The 6,595-nt window shown below is 41.1% G+C and overlaps 1 protein-coding gene across 1 annotated transcript in view; it reads left to right on the forward strand.

Annotated features, from left to right (window-relative positions):
• Positions 1 to 6,595, forward strand: part of GFI1B (growth factor independent 1B transcriptional repressor) — a 528,613-nt gene that overhangs the window by 64,436 nt on the left and 457,582 nt on the right. The window lies entirely within an intron of this gene.

The following is a 6,595-nucleotide window of genomic DNA, read 5'->3' on the forward strand; positions in this document are numbered from 1 at the left end:
TCGCATGCACCCTGGGTACACGGTCGCGCTGGCCAGGGTTGGGTCATGCTGGCCGGCCCGGGCCCACTCTCTTCCCGGAATAACCACTGTTCTGGGAACACGGGAGTGGCTATCCTAGGTAGGCAGGAAGAAGTGGAGGAGGCTCCAGCGGAAGGTTCAAGGGAAAGGGGGATGAAGGGGAAGTGGGGCAGGAGACTTAAAAACATATTCGGGGAGGAACTGGAAAGGGAGGGGAGAATTGACAGTTTGGCTGGGCAGGTACCACCTGTCCTACACTCGGTGTGATTATCACACCGCTGCCATTAGCTCCTACTGAGCCTATTTCTAGCCTCTGCCAGCCCAGCAGCTCAGAGCCCCTCTCACCATCCTACCTCCCACCCCTGTGAAGCAGATCAGAACCATTGCCCCCACTCTGCAGCTGGGGAAATTGAGGAACTTGCTCAGAGGCAGGCAGTCAGTGGCAGAGCTGGGCTGATAACACTCAACTCTTTCGGGGGCAGCTGTAAGGTTTGACATTGATGCTAGAGCTGAGCACAGTGAAATCAGAGGCCAAATCCTAAAATCTTGAGATTCATGATTTATAACCAGATGTAAATAAAAAATACTGTTCCACTTTATGTTTAGCAGTGACCCTCTGAGTTAGTTTCCCAGACCTGAAGAAGAGCGCTGTATACGCTTGAGAGCTTGTTTCTCTCACCCACAGAAGTTGGTCCCATAAAAGATATTGCCTCACCTGTCTTATCTCTCTTATAAATCACACTGGTGTTTTTTATCTGATTTTCAAGTCTGCCCCTAATTTGTGCATGGTGTTTTTTATCTGATTTTCAAGTCTGCCCCTAATTTGTGCATGGTGTTTTTTATCTGATTTTCAAGTCTGCCCCTAATTTGTGCATGGTGTTTTTTATCTGATTTTCAAGTCTGCCCCTAATTTGTGCATGATCATTTGTGAAGCCAGTGGCAGTTAAGGGAACTCTAGCTCAGATGACAAGGCCTTTGGGGATGATTTATCCCAGTAGGGGTCCAATATGCAACTGCCGTCACCATGGAGCATGACTGATGTTGTGTTCTGATGGAGGAATATCAGCATCATCCAGCTATTATATTCTTTATCTGCAGATTTCAAAGTGTTTAACAAAGGATGCTAAGTATAATTATTCCCATTTTACAGATGGGGAAACAAACAGAGCTGAAGTGACTTGCCCATCATCTGTCTCTGTCCACTAGACTGCACTAATTCAAGTAAAAGGCGCTCTGTGGGTAACTAGAGGACGCTACACCTAGCATTAGGAGAGCTCCATCAAGTTTAACAGCCTTTCCTATCAGCCTCTAATATGTACATTTAGACTCTTACTGATAAAGAGCAGCTAATCCCCTTTTGATCTTTAGCTGTTGCCACTCTAACACTTCCCCAACTTTGAAGTGTCTCTTAGCTGCAGATGCATCCCTTGTAACCTTGCTGTCTCAGCCTTTGGTAATTTTACATACTCAAGCATTTTCTCTCTAACACCACTGAGACCATTAATGTTCCATGAACATATGTTAAATTACATATTTGTTTGAATCACTGGAGTTCTAGGGTCTCAGTTCAGTTTTTTAGTACTGTTTGAGCCTTGTGCTCTCATTCATAACAGGAGCCTGCTACACAGAGCTTTGTCAGTGTTGATTCTCTTATTTCTGGCCTAACTTTTTTTTTTCTTTTTTTTTTGGTGGCACTTGTTTTTCTACCTCTACTTACAATTACTTTGTTTCTACCTCATGTTTCCTCTCCACCTCTGAGATGACAGCATTTCCTTCTGCCCTCTACAATCTTCTGTTTCTTCAAAATAAACAAGTGAATGAGGAAGTTGGGTGTTGTTACCTCCCTTTCAAGTCCCATTGATAGGGGATAGTAAATGCCTCTCTCCCCAAGATCCCTATGCAGAGTGGCGGACTTCTCTTCATCCAGTCCTGCTGGTGAAAGAGACCAGAAACTAAGTGTCAAAATAAATAAGGCAGTCAGAATTGCTGCCCTCTCTGGTTCCAGTGCTGGAAAGGGATCTTGAGTGATAAGCTACTTCCCCTATCCCATTCCCTCTGCAAGCTGTCTCCCTCTTGTTCCCTGGCAGATACAGGATATCTGCACATTACTCCAAGCAGTTACTTGTACTGAAGGCTGCCATTGCACACTGGCTCTAGTATGCAATTCTTACTACTGTTACAGGCTTCACACCTACTCTAATTTTTTTTTTTTTAAAGAGGTAGCTATTTCACTTTATAAACTGGACAAACAATTTAGGTGATAGCTTAAACAAGGTTTATTGTACTACCACAAGGCCTGACTCTGAGGATGCTCAGCACCTCATAACGTCCATTGATTTAATTAATTTACATGTCCTCCTTAAGAGGCATTTGTGAGAACCAAAGGAGTAAATTTAAGAGGGAGGGAGGCTCCTTAGAAAACTGGTTGAAATTCACCAAGATTCTCAATGGTTCTGGACCAGTTGCTTATTATGATTCAATGTTATAATGAACTTAAGTTTTATTAAAGTTAAACAAAAAATAAAATCAAGACGACATAACTAACAAACTACAAAAAAACTACTAAACTAAAGATAAAACAATACAATTGTCAAATTAAAGTCAGATTAAAATCAAATCAACAAATTAACAATTATGGATTCGAACCAAATAACCAAACCAATGTTAATTTTGTTGCAGCAAATATCAATTTAAAATTTTTTAAAATATAAGTGATACTATGCTATTTTAATACTATATAACTGGATATAACTAGGGCCCTGCCAAATTCATGGGCACGAAAAATGCATCACGGTCCGTGAAATCTGGTCTCCCCCCCATGAAATCTGCTCTTTTGTGTACTTTTACCCTTTACTACACAGATTTCACAGGGGAGACCGGTGTTTTCGGTCAGGACATCCAGTCTGAGAAAGGGAGCTTCAGGGGGACTGCAAGGTTATTTTAGCGGGGGTCGTGGTATTGCTTCTGCGTTGCCTTCAGACCTGGGCAGCGGGAGCACAGCAGCTCTCAGTCAGATGCCAAGCTCTGAAGGCAGCGCCCCACCAGAAGCAGCACAGAAGTAAGGGTGGCAATACCATACGATGCCATCCTTACTTCTGCACTGCTGCTGACAGCGGCTCTGCCTTCAGAGCTGGGTTCCAGCTAGCAGCCGCCTCTCTCCAGCTGCCCAGCTCTGAAGGTAGCGCCGCCATCAGCAGCGGCGCAGAAGTAAGGGTAGCAGTACCGCAACCCCCCTCACAATAACTTTGCAACCCCCCCCCACTTCCCCCCAACTCCGTTTTGGGTCAGGACCCCCACAATTAAAATACCATGAAATTTCAGATTTAAATAGCTGAAATCATGAAATTTACAATTGTTAAAATCCTTGGACCATGAAATTGATCAAAATGGACCCTGAATTTGGTAGGGCCCTAGATATAACCATATTATTATTACTAATAATAATAACAACAACCACCACCAATTTTTTTTGCAAAAGCTCAAAAAGGCCTCAGTTATAAATATATGTACATTATTTTTGCCTCAACAAATAATGCAATTGCAAACAAAAAGAATTTTTTTATTAATCCCAAAGCTTTTTATTCAACGGAAAAAATGTAAGGGGAAACCTTAACATGAATGTAAAGGCGATATTAATAAAATGTCTATTTCTTGTTTGGGTTTTTATAAAGTTGTCAGTGCCTTTACTAATTACTGAAATATAGTTGTAAGAATATTATAGCAAAAAGGTAAAAAATAGAATATATACTGTCTGGTTATGTCACAAAACCTTAAAGCTAACCAATTTCAACAGGTTTCTACCTTAGTCTCCCAAACAAAACATCATGAAAATGTAATACTCTCAAAGTGTTTACATAGACCTGCACTTAAAATTCAGTCTGGTTTAATTTTTATACCCTTTTCTTTTATATATGTTATGTTATGTACAAGGGAAGTTGTGGTTGGTAAAGTTTGTATATCAAAAGTGGAACTGGTATCGCAAGCAAATTAACTCTAAAAAACCCAAAAAACCCTGGGTAAAAACTCTGTTATTAATTCTTTTGCTAAACCAGAATGCTCAGCAGAGGCGTGCACCTGCTCACAGAAGATTGTGATCATCTATTTGAGCAGGTTAAGCACAATATTTATTACGAAAAAATAGTGAAGTCCATGTGAAGTGAAAAAGAATGTCTATGCCATAACTGCAAAAGTATCTAAACCTGGTCTATTTGTGCTAAATTGGGAAAATGAGAACAGAAGCATAGCTTGTGTTATAAGAGACTTGGTCCCTATTACACTGTAAACAAACTAAAGTTAATCTGTGTATTAAATATGGGTTGAAAACAAGCGAAATGTAAACAAGCAAAAGCTGTATTATGTTTACCAACTTAAGCTGTTTAAGGGTGCATCCCACAAACCGAGGACACCAGAAGATATCACTCAATGAAGACACCAGAATATATCAGTGCACTGTGAAGAAACCCCTGGGCATCAAGAAAAGAAAAATGAAGAGCTTTACAAACAACAGACTGGTGAACTACACCTCCGTCTACCATATATATACAGTTAAGTAGGCAATCAGCTAGAAACCACTAGTTGAACCAGGTCTGTCATTTAAACTGTGTATTATTAAGCAAAGTAAGTTCATGTGCCTGTGGTTTTAAATCTTTAGCACTGAAATATGGGTGAAATTGGCTACTGTGTAAAAGCAACTGTATTATTGCTGTATACTTCATGTTAACTAATATCCTAGCATTTATCAGGAACGTACACAAGACTGGAGGGCTGGGCAAAGGACCATTCTGCAGTTTGGTATCGCTCAAAATAGAAGACTCCAAAATCTAAGTAGAATTATGAATTACATTTCAAAATTATCTAACTCTGAAGATCTATTTGGAACAGGAGTAATATAAAATATATATATTTAACAAAACTAACTACTTCGACAACCGGGCAGTGGAAACTGTCTCTCATGGTATTAAGAATCGGTACATCATTTACAATGTGCATAACATTCCTAAAACTGTTTAATCAAACACAAATAAAAATTAACAAACTAATGTCAGCAAACAACATGAAGACAAGGAAAACACAAATTAATAAAGAAGTTATTTGTACTGCTTATGGCAGTTACATAATAACGACCATAACCAACTCATTAGGGAACATTAAAAAAGAAAAATCACCTGATCTTATTAGCTAACTTGTCTTGTCCTCAGTGTATAACAAAAGCAATGGTAAATGGGCAATATGTCAAATTGTGTAGACAAATTCCCTGTTAATATCAGTCATGATATTGGATCAGTGATAGAGCATCCTAACTGAGTCACAGGTTATTTAAAACAATCTTGTTCAGTATCTGGTTAACAATAGTGAATCCTAACACAGCAATATTTGATAAGTTGGTTACTGTCCATTCAGTAGGTTATCTGGAAGACAGCATCGACAAGAAACAACTGGCTCTACATCCACTACTGATGTATCATAGAGCAGGGGTTCTCAAATTTCATTGCACTGCGACCACCTTCCAACAACAAAAATTACTACACAATCCCAGGAGGAGGGAATGAAGCCTGAGCCTGCCCAAGTCCTGCCGCCCAGGGGTGGCGGGGCTCAGGGGTGAAGTCGAAGCCAAGGACTTCAGCCCCAGGCAGGGAGCCTGTAACCTGAGCCCCGCTGTCCAGGGCTGAAGCCCTCGAGCTTCAGCTTTGGCCACAGACAGTGGGGCTCGGGCTTCAGCCTCAGGCCCCAGCAAGTCTAAGCCAGCCCTGGCAACCCCATAAATGGGGTCCTGCCTCACAGTTTGAGAGCCTCTGTCATAGAGCAATGCAAACCTAAAGAGCTTTGCACCATGGCTTGTTATGCCAGGAATGATATTGACTTCGCAACACCAATGTGCGGCCATAATAATTCAGGCCAATCCTGTCTCCTGCCCAGCAAAGCTTACCAGATGGTAACAACCAGCAGTAAGGATAACCTGTAACATGGATGGACCTACTATGTAGTAACTAACCACAAGACATTTATATATGAAGGCCTCATGTGTGATGTTGCTACTCCCAATTTTTGTTTTCCTCTTCATATACATAGTATTGTGGAACTACATTGTAACAGTGCCTAACCTAATATTTCAGAACTATAAAACTACATTCCTCAATCAAAGTCCCAGATCTAACATTCCCAGGCCCTCCATTAGAGACTAAAAACACTTGGAAAATAAAATCTGTCCCAGGCTCATACAAGGGACTGTGCAGCAAGGGACAGAGGGGCGTGAATGTGTGGATAGTAACGTAAGGTGGTCATATAACAGTATTTAGCCCACTGGGTCATCTTCAGTCCATGTACTGTGCTTCTCCAGGATGGCAGGTAAAACATCCTCCCCATAAAAGGATAAAAAGTGGAGGAATGTAGTAGGAAGAAAGAGCCAGAAACATGGGGCCTGGTACAAGGCCTAAGGGCTGAACTAAAGTGAGCAAAAGTCAGGCCCTGCTGATATAAAGCAAAGTTAGCAAGAGCCAGGCTACAAGCAAAAGTCAGGCCTTGTTACAAAGCAGATGCCTGCTTGCAGTTCACTATCCAATACATGAACTTGGCAAGA

This window comes from Lepidochelys kempii, chromosome 16 (assembly GCF_965140285.1).
Source record: "Lepidochelys kempii isolate rLepKem1 chromosome 16, rLepKem1.hap1, whole genome shotgun sequence".
Taxonomy (NCBI): Eukaryota; Metazoa; Chordata; order Testudines; family Cheloniidae; genus Lepidochelys; species Lepidochelys kempii.